The sequence below is a fragment of the Gossypium arboreum genome, chromosome 11 (assembly GCF_025698485.1).
Source record: "Gossypium arboreum isolate Shixiya-1 chromosome 11, ASM2569848v2, whole genome shotgun sequence".
NCBI lineage: Eukaryota > Viridiplantae > Streptophyta > Magnoliopsida > Malvales > Malvaceae > Gossypium > Gossypium arboreum.
In genome coordinates, this window is record NC_069080.1 from 3,378,438 (window position 1) to 3,398,861 (window position 20,424).

Genomic DNA, 20,424 nt, shown 5'->3' on the forward strand with positions numbered 1-20,424 from the left:
TTTAATAAGTAATTGAAAATTCTCAATACATTAAAAAAATTAAATTTTAAAATTTAAATGTATTTGATTGTCTTAATAAATTTTATTTAATTTAAAATTTTCAATAAAGAAGTGTTGAATAAAATAAATAGATAGATAGTTGCTTATCACCTAATGACCTAATGTTGAAAAGATTATGTTAATTTATTTTTAAAATATATTTAAAATAGTTTAACTATTTTTTGTTAAAATGAAAATATTGAAATTATTATATGTAATTTTAATCCAAAATCATTAAAAATAATATAAAACTTAATAAGATTAAAATTATGAAATAAATAATTTTCAATATCAATATTTATTATTATCAAACAACATAAATTTTCCTATACACAATATTTATTAACCTAACAAATAGTTTTACAATATAAACTTAACACTTATAAAATTTTATACTTAATTTTTCAATTTATCAATCAGCACCTAATTTAAAGAATATTCAAAACTCATTTCCTTAAGAATGATAAATATTTTAAAAGTATTTTTCCTTTTAAAATTTTTTATATTATACAATTAAATAAATTAAATTAAATCATTGTTTATGAAAACAATCTCACTTGAAAATTACTCTCTTAAAGAAAACACTACCAATCTACAACGATGGATGCACAATTTTTTACTAGAATTGGTATGTACGAAATAGGTCTATTTCAATGTATCATTTCGAATTTATCAATTTTTAAAATAGATTTAATATATAAATTATTAAATATATCAAATAAATTAGATTGAATAATTTCAAATATAAAAATATGAATTGATCATATAAAATATTCATCAATAAACTTCGCAAATAAAATTTAACAAATTTAAAGTAGATAAGAAAAAAACATTCCACATGTTAAACAACAAAAGTATCCACAACATTATTTTAAAAATCTACATTAAATCATCCCATACTAAATATATAAAATGAAAGTTTAACAAAAATATACATCAAATATTTTTATTATTCATTAATTTTCTACTTAAATTTTTAAAATTACTCGTTTACCTTGATTAAAGTTTTAAAATTTAATTTTGATTAATAAAAGGATTAAAATTGGTTCAATAATAATTTTATCTGTTTATTAATATTATTTATGTTCGATCGGTGCAACTGAAATTAATTAGAACAAGCCGTGTAACTGGTATAGATTGAAATTTACACCAATATAAAAAGAAGAAGTAGTCGTTTCAATTTGTTACTAGACCAAGCAATCAAAGTTGACTACATTGCCACCAATACTTTCATAAAATTTTAAAAATTATCAATAATTTGAATTAAAGAAAAAATTATATGTTTTGTTTTGCGTAGCGGGTGAGTAAAAACTATTTAGGGACGAATGTAGAATTTTCTATCAAGAGGATCAAAATAAAAATATATATTTTTTAGGATCGAAAGCATGAATTTTGCATTAAAAAACATAAAATTGAATTATAAATCTTAAAAAGAAAAAAGAGAGGCAATTAATCCGTTTGAACCGAGGGTGTCAATGCACTTGATTACTCGTAGAATATTATAAAGAAATCTTAAGAGATCCATTGTATCAATGAGATATAAAAAATTCAAGTTTCAAAGAATCTATTATATTCATTATCATTTCAAAATCCAATTTCACGAACACCATCACAATACTTTATTATAACATGGCATGGGTATATAAATTTGTAAAAATTAATATAGCACAAGTTATTTATCCATCAAAATTTATATGAATGCAATAAACCAAACATTATCAGCACACAATAAAATAACGAAAGAATTCCTTTTCCATTTTCATGACAAAGAAAAAAGCTAATAGAAATAAACTTATCATTGCCCACGTAGATAACAATAATTACAAGTAACTTTTATACAAACATATATATGTATAAAGATAAATTACATACATACTATAGCTTATCCATTATCCCACCACTGGAATCTTGATATTATATTATTAAAGGAAATTAAACCACGAAATAAAGGTCAGAAAAAATATTGGAAAAACTAAAATTAATTTAGTAGATAAATGTTATAAATTATTAATTGCATGAGAATAGGGAGCAACAACCTTCTAAATTAAGGGGCATACAATAATACACCGCATAAATTAAACGACTTTTTTAAAAGAAGAAAGTAATTAAAAGACCCCAAAACACAAAGAGACAGCACATAAGGTTCATGTACTTAACACTTTTGCTTCTTTTTTTTTTTTTTTTCATGCGTTGTTTTATTAATCATCTTTCATTTACTTAAATAAGTATTGATAAAAAAAAAAAAAAAACACTAGACGTAACAATGGCGGAACATGGTTGTTGGTTGGTATCAATTTAAAAGTGTACTCTTTTTTTTAAAGTTAAAAAAGGAACGAAATTTAAAATTCAGATAAAAAATTACATCAGTGAAAATTTTAAATATTTTTATTTCAATGATTAAATCGATTAAATCGATTATTATATTAAAAAATATTAACTGTGATAATCCAATCCAATACTTTTTCAGTAGAAGCATGAACCAACCGATCAGCCAAACCTAGAATCCATAAGTGTACCTTTTTTCTTTTATCGTTGTAATGCTGTACTTTAATGTTGATGAAAAGTAAATGGCAAGAGAATATGAGTATAGGATTACTCATAAAAATCAAATGTCAAATATAGATTTGTCATTTATTACTTATCCATTGTTCGTAGGTTTGTTTTAGTTAACTTTGTGCCGCCGGTTAATAACTATTTAATAGATTAATTATTTTCAAATTTATTGATTATTTTTAAATAAATAAAAATATTAATGTTCAAATGAATAAATATTTGACTTTTTAATACTATTTATAAAAAAATAAAATAACTATATTCACTATATATATACTTTTATATACAGTGGTGGAGCTAGTGGTAGTACGTAGAGGTGTTCAAATAGTTAATCGAATCGAATTAGTATTAATTGAATTAATCGAACTTTTTAATCATTTAACTGTTAACCGGAGCAAAAAATTAAAAAAAATTAATTGAACCGAAATATTTCGGTTAATTTGATCGGTTAACCGAATTAACAAAAAATTGCATGTTTTCTTTTTTTGATTAAAACAAGTATAAAAAATATTAAAAAAGTAAATTGATAATGTTCATTTGCCGAATTAACCGAATTAAAACTACATATAATTTGTATTATTAATTATTAAGTTCGATTAATTACTCGATTTCGGGCTGAATTAACTTATAACTGAAATTTCAAAAAATCATTAACTGGCCTCCTACTGAATTAGATTGATCAATTGATAGATTAACCGAATTAGATCAGTTCGGTTGGTTAATTCAATTTTAACTGAAATTTGAACACTCATAGTAGTAGGGCCCCGACCCTCGTAAAATAGAAAATTTTCTATTTGGGCCTTTATAATTTATAAAATTTTAAATTAGTAATGATAAAATTATACTTTGACCTTCAAAAATAATAATAATTTAATTTAATATTTAAAAATTACAAATATAAAACTATTAAAATAATAAAATTATATTTTTATTATCATAAAATATATAATTTAATTCTTACTCTAAAAAAATTTATTGATTCCACCACTATTTATAAACATACTAATATTTTTAATACACATCAATAATAATCAAAAATTAAATCGGAATCTTATTATGAAAAGAAAAAAAAATCCGAATCAATTGACTTGAAGTCATCTTATTAAAGGACAAAAAGGAGTTATGGAAGAAGCAAAAGTAAGCGCGCAAACATCGCAACCGGACAGTACTTAGGTTGTCTTTATTTTTATTTTTATTTTGGCCACTTACTCTACTTAGTTGTCTTTTAATTACATATTTTAACGAAAAGGCCAATAATAACACACAGTTTTCCCTGTAACATGGACATTCCTTTGCTAGGAAATCCGTTTAGGGATCAGTTAACAATGTTTTTTTTAATACATTTGTCTTTTTTTAATACATTTGTCTTTGGATAATTCATTTTACTTATGATTACTAATTAAAATAGTAAAAGGGCATTTATTTATTATTTAATTTAATCAAGACATTAATAATTGGAGGTGCTTTTCTGTTTTTTATTTTATTTTATTTTTTTGAATTGTTTTCGTAAATAGACAGATGTCAGTTTCCCCGTGGAATCCGCATCGCATCACGTGATTAAAAATGTCTGCCTTGCCTACTACCACACCTTCCTCAGCACCCCAAATCACGTGGCCAACTCACTCTCGCTATAATTGTGGGGCCCTATCCCACGATATTACGCGATCCCGTTTTCTCTTTGTCTTTTTTTTTTTTCTTCCGGCCGAACGTATCTACTCGTTTTAGAAAAATGTTCGGTTTTCGTAATAAAATAAAAACGCCACAAATAAACAAAAGATGGGTTTCAATTATATCTCATAATATTGAAAAGGCGTACTATATAAATGGTGATGATAAAGAAGCAGGGGGCAAATCATGTTTTTTGAATTTAAAAATATATTTATATATTTCCTGAATTTTAAATATATATTTTTATTTTTTAAAATTGTTATAATTTTTTATTTGAAAACTTTACTTTTTTATTTTTAAATTGTAATATTTATAACAATTAAATTTTAATATTTTAAATTTAAATTTTAATTAATTATTAATGTGACATACATATGAATGTCATGTCGATCGATCAATTATCCACATCATCATCGTTAATTTTTCTATTCAATTTTAAATAATTTGACAATAACCAAAAGTTGAAAGGCTAAATAAAAGCCAGAAAAAAAAACTAAATTGATTTTTTTTTTTAGTTTTGAGGGCAAAAAGAAATACTATGCCTATTAAAAATTTCAAAATTATAAATTAATTTAAATTTTCACAAGCATATTTAAGAGATAACATGTAATTGAAAAATATAATAAATACAAAAATATATAAAAATAAAACACATGATAATTGTTAATTATGTGTAATACCTATATATCAAATGTTAACACTAAATATTATACAAATAACATGGTTGTGATAAATTATAAAATTAAAATGTGTAATATAAATTATGAAAAATATCAAAATTTCTATACTTATTAGAAGTAATGGTTAAAACTCTCATCTAACATTTAAAATCACATCGGTTTAAATTATATGATCCATCATTTTTCCATCCCCATTATTGTATAGATGAAAAAGACATAATCAACCTTCCTAAAATAGTTACTCTCTGTAACACTTTCTTCGAGAAATAGTTGAAAAAATTTTAACCTTGAGTTTCATTATAAACGAATATTTCATTTTATCATGGAGCTTCCATATTTATTATAATTATATATTTTAATTATTAATTATTAAATTTATAATTATAATTGTACTTGTAATAAAAGGAAATATACTCTGTCTGAGCCATGTTTAAAATTACCTTCTCGTTTTTCTTTTGATACGACCAAAAAAAAAAAAAGGGCGTAACTATTAATTGTGTCTACCATTGCTTATGGTACATGGATTTTTGTATTTAAAGCTAAAAATAATCCAAATCAAACAATTTATTATCGCTACTTATAACAATCAAAGTTAAAACTATAATGGATTAAAATTTAAAATTTAAAATAAATTATTTAAAAGAAGTATACAAATTCAAATTTTAAAGATAATATTATTAAAAATAATAATAAATTTTAAATATAAACAATAAAATTAATATTCATAATATAAAAAATTATATTATTTTTATTCACAAAATAAAATGATACATAATTTAATGACATTTACACGTATTATTACAGTGACGTGACAGAACACTTGACAAAATTTTACTTCAACGAGATAATAAAGAGAGAGGGTCCCTACGCGACAATTCGGTGTGTACTGTATTGGATACCATGATTGAATTATAATTATATACGATGCGTTTTGTAGTAAAATTTGTGTAAAACTATAAATTGGCAAAATTATTAATGATAATAAGCGTCGTACGTGTAGCACGTGAGGCGAGGGTGAGCGGCAATTACTCACGTGCGCCCATCCCCTGCCGTTCATCTGCCTACCTCGTGTGCGGTGGGGTCCCCACCTCTCTCTTTCACATTTTTTTTATCTATTCGTGCTTCCACGCCGTCAAATTGCCGTTAGATTTTTGGGTCGATGGTTTTATGGTTAGGAGACGTTCTGGTCCATTAGTAACACTAAGTTTCATTTTTCATCAAATGAAAATTTACTTGAATGCCTACCGTGGAAGACAATAGTGGATAAAAATATATTATTATTCAAGAGTTTATTGATTTTCAATTCAATTAAGAAATTATAAATAATTAATTGATTTTATAAATTAATATATATTTTTATAATAATATTTTTATTTTATATAAAATTTTAAAATTTATATACAATAAGATTTAAACTTTAATATATTAATTTTATTATGTCAACTAAAATTTAGTTTTGATTTTATATCAATTTTTATAAATATATTTGTTACACATTTTTATTCTTTTAATATATGAATTTTGTTTTAAAATTTTGATCATTTGGTAATTTTTCAATAAAATTCATGCTTGATTAATTTATAACATCAATTTAATTACAATTTAAATGATAATATAGTTAATATTAAAAGTGTTTATTGTTTGAATCATTATTTTTTTCAAATTTGTATTAATTTATGATTTTTATTTTAGGTTTGAAAAAATCATTATTAATTTTTTTTATTTTTATTTTAAGTATTTATTTTAAAATTAAATGTACGAGAATTCCACCTTTTATGGTGGATGAATTTAGTTTTACTCTTCATTCTATAAAAGGAACTCGTTAAACATCTTTGGCCAGCGAACTCTTGGAATTTTAACAAAATGTTTGAAGATACGAACATAATATAAAAATTAAATATAACTCCATTAATGGATACTCATGCGAAAACAAAATTATATAACAAATATAATTACTAAAAATCAAGATAAAAACAGAATAATGTGTTGGTTATAAGAGTAAAATTTTAAAAATTATATGCATTATACTATTGATTTAAATTCCATTACGAGTAAATAAAGATTGATTTATAAAATTTAAAAAGATAAAAATATTTTTGAAACGATAAAAGAAAATCTTTTCGATAATTTTCTAATCACGTTGAGATACAATTAATAAATGATATTAACACAATTAGAGGGTTTATTATAGTAGGACAAAAAGGAAAATGCGGTTGAGAGATTCTTCTATTATAAAAACTTGATTAAGTTAATTTTTATTATTAAATGTATTAATTTAATCACTATATTATTAAAAAATTAAATTAAAATAAAAATAAATAATAATTTTAAATTTATATAGAAAAATACAATAATAAAATATAAATACAATATCTATTATCATATTTATTTGGAAATTTTGAAAGGGAAAGGAAAGGCAAAAGAGGAGCATGGGGTGGGGGTCGGAAGAATGGTGGATTATATAGAGTGGGGAAGAAGGGGGTACGTGGAGAGAAAGTGGTGTGCGTCACTCACTCCCTCCCTTTCATCTTTCTGTGACGGTGTCACGTGGGGTGGTGGGAGAGAGGAATAGCTGGACCCCACTATTTTTAGCCTTTCAACTTCTAAACGTCCCTCCCTAAAGAAAAATATAAAATAAAATAAAATACCCACTTAGTGGGGGCATGTGCTATCCTTTCCCTACTCACCTGTCGTTTATGGGTCTTTTCCTTTTCTTTTCTCTTTTTTAATATTTTCATCATTTCTCTATATTATTATTATTATTTCTTTAAGATAATAGTTCAGATTTCGGAAGATGATTATAATTTTCTATGAAAAAATAAATTTATAAAGTATACAACATGATTAAAATTTTTACTTTGTTGTTACAGTGATACAATAGAGTGGTAGTAATTAAGAAAGTCGTTGCACTCCGTCGAAACAGATAAATAGAGGTTATAAAAAGTGAATATGAGGAAAGAATAAAGATTGAGAGTTAAAGGTAAGTTAGCATAATGTAGGCTTAGTATCTTAGAAACACAATCTTTTCTTCATCGTTCTTAAGGATATTTATAGGCGAGGGTTCGTGTAAGATAGTGTTAATGTGTTAAACTTGCAATTAAACTATTATTACGGAACACGTGGAGTGAATGTCTTCATGGGATGAGGATATCTGTGATCGGGTAGAGCCTGTCATTTATTTTGTCTCGGTTGTATAGAGCAGTTGAATTCACGTGATACTTGATGGCCAACAACGTCATGTTCTCGATTAAGGCTTAAGGACTCAAATGGTTGCCTTGGAAGGGAGGTTTGTGGACGACCTTCTGACTTATTGACCACTGGCTTACTATATGGGTGTCCTCTTGACCTGTCATGTGTCTTGATACATGGGGTAGAACAAGATTAATAATTATTGATAAAAAAATGTATTTTTTTAATTTATTTATTTATGTATGTGTTATTTTTATATGATATATTTTTTTGTTTAAGTTTATTATGTTCGGTTTGATTTCGAATTGATTGGTACTTAAATTTATTTAATTTTTGATTCTCAAATTAAAAAATTATAATTATCCAATTTGAGCTGAATGAGGATGAAGCTAGATATTTTGTAATGGTAGCCAAAATTGAATTATAAACGGTTTGAGAGGTAAAACAAAAAAAAAAAAAAAAAGAAAGTTGAAAGGCAAATTTCAAATCAAGAGGGCCAAGGCGTTTGAATTATATTGTTTTTAATCTATGATTATTTTATTTTGATCATAAAATATAATTATTGTCAGCCCATTGAGAAAACATGATTGGGTATTTGAAATCTAAAAGACTGAAATAAAATTTTCCTCCTAACATTGTTGCTAATACAGAAGATATTTAGGGTCTGATTCTGCGGAATAAATATAATGTGCAGGGAGTTACTCCAATGACTTTTGCTCATAGCAATTGTTCATATGTTTGGCGATCTCTCATTATTCTGTGGCTTGAAGTCATCAATAGTATCATGTGGTCTATTGGTGATGGGCGGATAGTAAGCTTTTGGAATGATCCTTGGGTGAAGGATGTTGGCCCACTTCAAACGCACCATATCGATAGAGGATGTATTGAGTTTGTGATTTGATCACATTTGATGAGAGTTGGAATTGGCAACAATTAGAGATGCTTCTTCCTCGATCAATTATTGGTTGTATTGCAGCGGTGCTACCGCCTTCACAATACGTAGGCTAAGACAGGATTATATGGCAACGGTCATCTGCTGGTCAATTCTCTTCCTCTAAAACATACAAACAATTTATTGGAAGAAGAAACATGTCTACACCTGTTGATGGCTCGAAGGTTGGAAAGTCAATGCGCCACAAAGAGTAAGACTATTCTTGTGGTTGTTTTAAAAGAATTGGCTACTTACGAATAGGGAGAGAGTGAAGAATGGTATGGTTGATGATGCTCATTGTGTTATATGTGGGGAGAATGTCGAAACAACAATTCATGTTGTGAGAGACTGTAAGTTTGCTACAATAGTTTGGAGGGTTGTGGTACCAAGTTATGCTTGGACCCTTTTCTTTAGCTGCCCGTTAGAGCTTTGGCTAGAATGGAATATCATGAATAAATGATGTGTCACTATTTCATGTTGGCTACTCTGGAATAGTTAAAATGACTTTATTTTTCAGCAGACAAGTAGTAATAGTACTAATCTGATTTTGACACACAGAATTTGGACATGAAATCTTAACAATTATAAATGCAAGGACCATCTGATGTACAACATTATTCTTCGAGAGAAATGGTATCCGCCTGAGAACAGATGGGTCAAGCTTATTACGGACGATACACTATCAGCAAAACACCACACTGTTGCTGTTGGAGGAGCGGTTCGAGACTTGAATGGAGGCTGGATGTTTGGTTTTGTAAAGAGAGTCGGTGTATCTAACATTTTTCAAATAGAAGCACGAGCGATTTATGAAGGACTCCTCAATGCTTGGCAAAAAGGCTTTCATAAAGTGGTGATGGAAAGCAATAGTACTTTGTTAGTTAATTTAATAGGAAATGGCTATGCGGTTGATGGTAACATTTCAGAACTTCGACTGATATATGATTTATGCAAAAAAAAATTGACAACTCAAATTTCGACATATTCCACGTGACCAGATTGACAACTCAAATTCTTATGGAAGCCATTTATAGCCTAATGCAAAATAAATTATAAAGCTAATTTTAAATATTTCAAAAGTAAATGTTTCACCGTAACATTATTCTTAAAAAGATCGAAGTTACAATGTTCTGTTCATGTGCAGTGCAATCAGACTTATCTAAAAATTATATTTTTATTAGGATTGCTAAATCATAATTTCAACTGCTAAAATTACAAATTTTTACCCGTTTAAAATGTGTTTGAAAGAAAACACTACTTTTGACATTAAAAAAGAAAATTGTAGCCATAAATAACAATGCTAGGCTAGCAGGTCGTAATCAGAAGTGTTCATATGTCGGTTAGACTTGAATTACTCTTAGATTTTTTTTTAATTTTTAAATCGGTCTGGATTAACTAATTTTATTATTTAAAAATAACTTTTTTTTTATATTCTTATAATTAATTAAAATATTTTTTACTTTTATCATTGAGAGGGGTTATTGAGAATGCTTAGACTCGTGCTTGAAAGTTGTTTTGAAATTTAATCTTAAATCGATTTATGAAATATCTTTAAAAGGTAGTTTATAATTTAATCCTAAATTAATTTAATAATAAATTTGGTCACTAACGTTTGTATGTTTTGTCAAAATAGCTCTAATTATATTTTTGAAATTTTTTAGCCATCAACATTTGTTCTTTTTTTCAACTATTTTTTTCAATAGATTTAATTAATAAATTCAATGTTTCAATTTTTCTGTTCTTTCAAAAGATTTCAATCTTTAATATATTTGTTTAGAAGTTTTCTCTGAGTTTATTTTTTAGATAATTACGTTTATTTTCTTTAAATTAAGAGTTATTTTTAATTTAATGTATTATTTATTTATTTTATTATTTTTCACATGTAATTATCTTATTGAGTTATTTAAATAATAAATTACATCTCATTAAAAATATTCTACATTTGAAATTCCACATCATCTCGTTAAATTTTTAATAGTATTTTCATCAATATATTAAAAAATGTAATTTGAAAAAAGAACAAAGGTTTATGGTAAAAAAATTCAAAAATACAATTAAAAGTATTTTAATAAAACATGTAAATATTAGTGGCCAAATTTATCATTAAACCTTTAATTTAACCAAAACAGTGACCTTCTTTTGCTGACGTGTCATCTCAAATGATTACTCGCGTGGCCCCGTTGATTTGGCTGGTTTTAACCTGTGAGACGTGGCCCCACTCATTCTATGAAAAGTGTCTCGTTCTCTTACTGTCAAAATCAGATTCCCATGTCTTGCCTTCTATTATTATTGTTATTTTACTTATTAGCAGGATTGAGGATGTAAATGGAGAGGGATGAGAGTAAATATTAGTAAATTTATTATCGCTTTGTGACTGGTATGTTCTGTTTCGTTATTATGAATATTCGATTTTGAAAATTATTAGTATTTCTATAAATATTGAATGCATCAATATTCGCTCTATTTTACTTTGTTTTAATTTAATTTTTCTATTTATTTTAAATTTTTAATTTTTTAAATTCAATAAACATTTAAATGTAATTCTAGAAAAATATTTAAACATAAAATATATTATTTTTATATATATATTATGTTATTAAATTTTTCTCCTTTTAATAATTTATATATACAATAATAAAATGACAATTTTATATAATAGAGTAGGTTAATACAGGACAAGTAATAATCATAACTATTCAAAGTCTATTATCTAAAAGAAAAAAATCCATTCATCCTGCACCCGCTTTTCAAATAAAAAATCGATTTAAATTACTTTAAAATTCATTAAAAAGTTGAAATTTTATCATCTTAAATTAAAATCACGATAGAGTTGACAAATTACTTCTCATTCCTCATGTTTCGATTCAATTTGATCCTATAGTAATGATTTCAAAAATATTGGCCACGTTAATGGACAGGTATTTTGTAAATTATTTTTAGATAAGGTGGTCGGTTTTTGCTAAAATTTGGTTTTAAGATATTTATTTAAATATAGCACGTAGGATTTAAATTTCGAATGCAGTATAAATTAATGGTAGAAGGTAATATCAAATTTCGAAAGAATTTGACTTTAAAATAGTAAAAATATGTCAATTAAATTTTAGTTGGGTTAACATTGATATTATTATTAGTACAAGAAAAGTGCGTTAAGATGCATTATTTTCTTATTTAAGGGTTGAAAAAATTATAAGTAATTTTAGATATTATATGAAAAAATAGTAAATTTGATAAGAACATGTAATGAGATTAAATTCCACAAGTAGCTTATTATTGCCATATTGTGTACTTTTAGCTGTTATAAATTTATCGACTTTATTAATGAGTGACGTAACATAATTAAAAAATTGAAAAAATTAAAATACTGGTAAGTTAAAAGCAATAAAAACAAATCGATAAGAATTGCAATATTTCATAGATTTTTTAATACAAGCTAAAAAAAATAAGTTTTCGCATCACACACTATTTTTGTTTAATTTATAATTAATTTCGAATTTTATTATTTTAATAATTCTTTAAATGATATTTTGAATGAAAATGTTTATCAATACATGTACTTATAGTGTTAAATATTAGCTTTAATTGGAAGCCACGGTTTTTGCAATGGAATCATTAGATGAGGATTGGAATTGCTCTTCTTTTATTGGTGAATTGTTGCATGAGATCATTCACTTGCTACTAGAATCAAGATTGCAGCTAGTTGATGAAGAAAGTGATACACTATAGGCTAACAGACTTTTAGCGGCATTTTTTTTAGCCTTTAGTGGCGCTTTCACAAGCGCCGTAAAAAACAAGACTATAGCAAACACAGCAAAATTTCACGGCGTTTATTTAAAAAAACGCCTCTAAAGACCATAATCTTTAAAAAATTATATTATTTTAAATTTTGAAATTTGAACTTTAAACTATATACTTTTAAGGATAAATAAAAATATTAATTAAATTAAATTTTCTATTAAAATTTAAACTTCAAAACTAAATATAAAAATTAATGAATTTAAATTTAATACATAAACATTGATTCAATATATAATTTCATATATAAAAAACACACACAAAAAGTATTACAATTACTAAAACAAAATTCATCCGGTGAAAAAATAATGCCAAATCATCATCACCTCTCATTAATCAAAGAAAAAAGATCAGAAAAGAAGAAGAAACAATATACAACAGAGGGCTGGTTCAAGCTTGAATGAAGCCAAAGTATTGCAATGCCTGCATATATAACTTAGTGAAGTACTTTGGTCTTGATCTTAGTTAAGACTTGTTCCAGCAATAAAGAAAATTGTTAAACGGAATCTCGGTCACCTGATTGAGCAAAACCATAAATTATTTTATGGCCAAACCATTAGATGCAACGAATGAGCCAACTGATGACATAGCTGTGAAAGTGGATGCCATCTTACTCTCTTAATAAGCTGAAAAATATTCAAAACCATAGTTTTAGAATCAAGGTTATCTCAAATGTAAATTGATGAATAAGCAATTTTTTTTCAAATATTTTGATTTCTACAACTAAAACACAGTAAAAAAAGAACAAATGAAGGTAAAATTCACAGGTAAACCCAATAATTTTTGATGCATTTCAAGTTTTAACAAAGTTCAAATATAAATGAAGGGATTTTTCTAATATTTTCATTTTCTAAAACTCAAAAATAATAATTAAAATATAAAGCTAAAATATAACCTAAGATCAGAGAAATGTTTAAGTATGGCGCATACCTGATCTTTGCATCATTCTTAGGAATTGAAGGTAGCCTAGTCAGCCTTCTGGCAAAAACACTTCTAAGATTTAAGTGATAATATGATATATCTTATTATCACTAATGCCTGCAGCCAGACACAAAATTGACTTTATTAAATACATCACGACGAATTTAATAGAAGGGACACACACACTCACACATATATGCATGTATATATATATATATATATATATCGTTTAATATGCTCTAACTGACAGAATAAATGGACAAAATTTAATATTAAAAAGAAAAGAAAAGAAGCATGCCCCTTGACAGCATTTCAGGCACTAAAATAAGTTGTTCGTCCAAATGAATTATTTAAATTTCAGATCATAAATACATATTAAAAAGCGTAGTAAACTTAAAGCAGAATTGAGTCATTAACAATCCTGTATTATCGCCTACACCTTAAGCAGCTAACAACTGACAGGTAAAAAATCAAAAGAAAGATCCAAAAGAAAAAAATGAGATCCAAAAGGTTCACTTGGATATTTACTATAATCCGTAACATGGGGTGTTTCTGTGTATAACCGGCAGCCATCTCATAGAAGTGATTTGCAATATCAAAGGCAACAGGATTATAATTTGCATACTCATAATCCTATAAGAGTAGGCAGCCAATCAATATCAAGAGAATTACATAATCATTACTTTGAGAGAAAACAAGTCTCGGACAAAAAAGAATGATCACTTGTCGAGTAGCAAATTCAAGATCATATGAAATTTCTATCATCCACTAATTATTTAGATCTCTTTCTGCTTGGTAACTTACATACAAGTACAACTTGCTCTCTTCACACTTAAATAAGACTTATTTAAAAAAAATATAAATTTTAAAGAGGCCCTCAACCTTATCTTTTTCCTTGGTTTGTCAAGAATTCAGAATTCATTTTATTTTATTGGTCTATTGGAAAAACCCACAATAGAGTTTTTTTTCTCATTTTAGTTTTTCCCGGGAAATAGAATAAAAGACAAAGAATTTTATACAGATGGAGACAAGAGAAGAGGAATGGTAAAATTGGTTTAATTTAAATAAATTGAGTAGTCGTACACTTAGAACGTTCTTCTCACCCAACAATAATAAAAAGTTACTCAGAAAATTCACAGAATTGGAAGTCCTTAGTTTGTTATTTTGGCAGCCTAAGGAAAATAAATACATGTAAAAAAGGGAATGTCTGTGCTACTCACTACTTTGATTTTATCCTAACCCAAAAGGAATAAACAAAAATGCCACTAAAATCAACTGTAATCATTGTTAATACCGAATAAAAGCAAAACAAAGTCATCACCTTCTACAGATGAACCAAAGATAGCAAAGAGAGAAGAAAAACTAACCCAAATTCCTCGTAGTTGCGTGAACAATGTGTCCCTTTTCCAGGAGCTAATATAATAGAAATAAGAAACCCAAACAATGCAATCTCTAAATAATACAAAATGATAAATCAAAATAAAGTTATATAAATTAACAGTATACTATAGTAAAAAGAGGGATGGTACACAAAAGATAACTATGAAACTTAGTTTTACATGCAAGCAGTCACGTGCTTATGCCCTTTTCTGACTGAGACAGTAATGGGGTCTTTGTGATGTTTTAGGGTTTATAATGGTAGAGAATTAGGCAAATTACAAGGTTTTGCTTTCTTCAAGAGCAACACTAAAGGGCCTGCAAATTTTAACAATCAATAACCACATTTCAATATCAGTTCATGGGTTTAGATTAGTTTACACATTCAATAAAATCATAAATATATTTAATCTCATGATCTTTGATGATAAACATTGAAACTAGATGGACATCATCAAGCCATACATATGTTATTATTGAGCAATGCAAAATGTAATAGATATGATCCAAGTGTGTATATATATGTATAAGTAAAAAATAACTTCAACTTAATTTTGTTTTCTTGTTTCGAGCTTGAGTTATTGAGTAAGCTGAATTTAAATATTTTAACATTTGACTACAAATAACTTGTAAGACTAACCAAGTTCAACTTGAATTAGAGCTCGAGTATAAATAATTTAGTTTGAAATCAAATATGTCAAATTGATTTTTTATTTGATAAATGAATTTAATCATGCCTAATTAAACTAACCCGAGCAATTTAATTTAATTTAATTTAATAAAAATCAAGCATTAAAAGTGTAACTTGATTTTATCTGCCACTGCCACCATTTTGGATAACACCTGAGAAGTGAACCATCCCATTTCCTATGGCAAATAAGAACACTCATTGATGAGTTAAATGATTCAACTAGACCAAGAATATAATCAGCATTAATACTTGAAGAAACCTGCTAAACTCTCTTGTATATGCAGCGCCAATCACCCACATCAGCTTCCACTCTACAATGCCTATCACAAAATATTAAGCAAAATAAAGGCAAATGTAGTTTCATGCAAACAAATATTCAGTCTCTTCATAACAAATGAATGCTGAAAAGCAGAGATGTCAGGTACAACAAAGTAAACTAACCTATTTTGTTGCCATATTATTCATCAAATTCAGCTAGTTTGATCAGCTAACAGTTGTATAAACAATCCACTACCTATTGTCTTCTTCCACACCAGCAATTTTTGCCATGTGCTGAACTTGCCATACCCATAATCTCAGTGAGTGCCCAAAACAAATGCATTTATTATGTTCAGGTAATTCTTACACATATTTTCACTCGCAACAAAACTTTTCACTATTGATGGTTTATAAAGCACGCATTGAAGATCAACGCATAAAGTTTAATAATTTAAAGCATTCTAAGTATTCCAGATATAAAACACGGGAGAATCAAAATTCACCTTGAAAGCCAGTCGTTCATTATGAAGCTCTACTCCGCAAATTCCAGGGATTGAATTCCTGCTCTGTAAAAGACCTATTTAGTAGAATTAAAGCATCACAAAACCTAGAATCAGATAACAAAACACAACGAATGTTTGTAAAAAATGAAACACCCAAATCATGAAATCAAAATGTAATGAAGACGTAATATTGAATGCCAAAGACAACAACATTACATCAACCCATGCATACAGTGTCATCTAAATTTTTTTTTTAAGTATTTTAAGAAGAATAAATTTATAAAAAAAAACTACTAGGAATTTCTAAGACGATTGAAACCGGCAGCACCCAAATTAAAAAACCTCACATACGAGTTCACTGCTGGGTAGAGTGGCTAGGCGTCGGGAAACTGCGGCAACTCTATAGTGGACTGGCTACCAAGTTTAGCGATATGTCTTGTAGCTTGTTCACTACCGGTATAACGGTAGATCCCAACGGCGGCGCAGATGATTGAGGCGGCGTCAATGCTACTGCTGCTTCTTCAGCCATTGATTTAAATGATGAACGGATTCAAGTTTAGAAAGGATTTTGGGAAAAAAGAAAGGAGGGAAAAAAAAAGATTTCATGTCAAAATTTTGGGATTTCGGGGGAAGGGGGAACCGATTTAGGGAAAAAGTTTTAAGGCATTTTGGGGCAACAAAACGGGGCTGTTTTGTGTAAGATTTTTTGTCGCATTTTTTAGAAAAACGTCGGCTTATCTTTTGTGCCGTTTTTTACAAAAACGCCACAAAAAGTTATTTCTTTTTACACTTAAATGGTATCGTTTTACTATGTTAAAATCTATTATTTTGTTTTAATATATATGAACTTTATTATTATCTCTTAAATAATTTAAACGATATTGATAATTTTAATATATTAAAATAAATATTATCTTTTTATAATTATATAAGAAATTAATTAATATATAAATTAAAAAATCAGTCATATACTCAAAAAAACTTTAAAATTATTTTAGTTAATAGTATTTTATTTTTCTATTTTTGACATGTGTTTTCTATATTTTTACTTTTAAAATTTTTCTCAATAAAACCCAAATGTTGTTTCAATTTTCCAACAAGAAACCTTAAACTTAAACCTCAAACTATAAGCTTATATCTTAAACCCTAAATATATATATTACAAGGGATAAAAGTAATTAAAAAAATAATCTTATTACTTACCTAAACCCAAAAATAATTTGATTTCTTGTTATCTTATCAAAAACCCTAAAGCTTAAACCTTAATAGCCTAACTCCTAAAACCAATAACAGTACTACGATCCTAACTGTAAAACAAAAAACCACAAACTCTAAACCATAAACCCTAAACCAAAAACAATAAACATTACATCATAAACCCTAAACCCCTAAACCATAGACGTTAAACCTTAAATCTTAAATCATAAATTATAAACCCTAAAATAATAAACATTATATCACAACCCTTATCCTCTAAACTCTAAACCATAAAACATAAACCATAAACCATTAACCCCAACCCTTAAACCATAATTAGATATTTAATTATATGTATACACCTAAATTTTGATAGAGATACATATCGTAATTATATATGATTTTCGATTTAATGTGTAATTGTAGATGTGAAATTCTAATTGTGGTTCAAATGTATAATTGAAACTTTAATTTTGATTTAATTATACGCAGCTTTAAAAATAAATACATCAATATATTTTTATATTGAATAAATATAAATATTTATGTATGCAATATATAAATATAAAATGATGTTATATCAATAATTGTGTTCATAATTTATGCTTTTGGGATTTAACCTATTGCACACTAAACCATTGTACATGTATACTTTTGGTATTTAACCCATTTTGATATATATATATTTTAAAATAATAATTTATATTTATCTTATTTAGATTTATATTATAAAAAAATCCAAGATACACAAGTTAAGTAGTTTACCATATTTACCTCTAAACCCCAAACCCCAAACCCAATATCCTAAACTCTAGGCCCTAAACACTAAACTATAACCCATAAACTAAATTACTTTTTTGCGGCGTTTTTCCAAAAACGCCACTAAAACCTCGATCTATAGCAGCGTTTTTTCAAAAGTGCCGCTAAAATCTCGATCTATACCAGCCTTTTTCCAAAAGCACCGCTATTGTTCAGTTTTTAGCGGCTTTTGGACCAAAAACGCCGCTATTGCTCATTTTTTGCAGCGTTTTATTGCAAACGCAGCTAATGTATAATATTTGCGACGTTTTTTGTCCAAACGCCACTAAAAACGCCGCTAAAGCCCTATTTTCCTGTAGTGATAGTTGCGTATGGAAGGCTGCCGCATCGAGGACGTACACAGTGGCCAGGGGATATAAAACTTTGAAATAAGAGTCGAGGAATGATGTGAATGTTGTTGAATGGAAAAGATTTTGGAAAGTTAAGGTCCCACAAAGAATTCGACAATTCCTATGAATGTGCATGCATGGCTGGTTGTTAACAAATGTGGAAAGATGCATGAGAGGTCTAATAAATGATGGGTCGTGTTTTATTTGTGCCTACATGGTGAAAAATATAAATCATGTGTTGAGAACGTGTTCGATGGTTCAAACAATATGGAAGAGGTTAGTTCCTATTAATCTCCATAATGATTTCCTTACTATGAAAATTGAAGACTGGTAATGTCTTAAATGAGAAGAAATATTTGGTGAAAGAAATCCATTGGGAGATAATTTTTGCTAATATCCCATGCAGACAGTGGAAAGGTAGAAATATGATTATCTTTAATGAGCAAAATTTAAGTATGAATGCAATGGTTACGATGAGTCTGTCATGGGCAAGGGTAGCTATGTGATTATGTTCTGATTCGTGTCATTCGATAGTTCCAATGTGGGAGTTTCCATAGTTGGGGTGGTTGAAGTTTAATACGGATTATGGAGTTGATGTAAGTTCTGAAATCGCCATTATTAGGGGTTTAGTGAGGAATCATAAGAAATATTGGATGTTTGGGTATGGTCGAAATTTGGGAGTTAACTCAGTGTTAGAAGCTAAATTTCATGTGATTATGGATGGACTCCAATTGGCTTGGGAGCAAGGGGTGCGTCGTTTGGTTATTGAGAGTGATAGTAAAACGACAGTGGATTTAATACTTGGGAATGAGAGAAGGGGGAAACTCTTGGCTGGGGTTGGAGATTTGTAATTGGATGGTAAATAATTGGTATGTTAAGATTCGTTTTGTGCCAAGAACAACAAATATGGTAGTTGACACTATAGTTAAGGAAGTTAGGAGGTGTACAATGGGGTTTTTTTTTTTTTTTTTGCTCAACTGTCTCCAGTAATGCAATATGTGATCATACAAGATAAATGTTAAGCAAGTCTATTATTTGAGCTTGAAAAAAAACCACCAAAGAAGTCTAAACTAGTCTCAAACATAAACCCAAAGTGAACCAAAATAAAATAACATAGACATAGAGAAAAGAAACCCAAAAGGCAATGTAACGGCCTAATTTTCAGTGGTGTCGGAACAATGATTCGAGATCACTAAATCCGACAAATGAGTAGGAAATATTATTAATTTAGTGAGTATAAGTTAAATGTAAAGTTAGGAAAAATTTTGAAAAAGTGAATAGTGTACTAAAAATAAATATTAAAATGATTAGAATCGAAAACGAGGTATCAAGACCTCGAGAATTTTAAATCGAGCTATAAATATTTTTATAAATATTTATGGAGTGTTAATATGTTAGTATTAAAGTTTCATCCAGAAATTTTAAAGTCTGATAGTTAATTGAACAAAAAAAACTAAATTGTATCAAATGCAAAATTGTG

At 27.3% G+C, this 20,424-nt stretch overlaps 1 long non-coding RNA gene across 14 annotated transcripts; it reads right to left on the reverse strand.

Moving 5' to 3' along the window:
• Positions 1–13,071: 13,071 nt before the first annotated feature.
• LOC108479046 (uncharacterized) lies at positions 13,072–17,361 on the reverse strand. Of its 14 annotated transcripts, XR_008274717.1 has the most exons (9): positions 16,951–17,361; positions 16,600–16,673; positions 16,280–16,390; positions 16,098–16,158; positions 15,953–16,014; positions 15,330–15,465; positions 15,138–15,222; positions 13,780–13,887; positions 13,072–13,475 (listed from the first exon to the last, which is right to left on the reverse strand). It is a non-coding gene; the product is annotated as an uncharacterized LOC108479046 (long non-coding RNA). The 14 variants fall into 14 exon arrangements; XR_008274722.1 differs by having other exon boundaries at positions 13,780–15,465; positions 16,600–16,657; XR_008274718.1 differs by having other exon boundaries at positions 13,780–15,465; positions 16,600–16,662.
• Between the last annotated feature and the right edge of the window lie 3,063 nt (positions 17,362–20,424).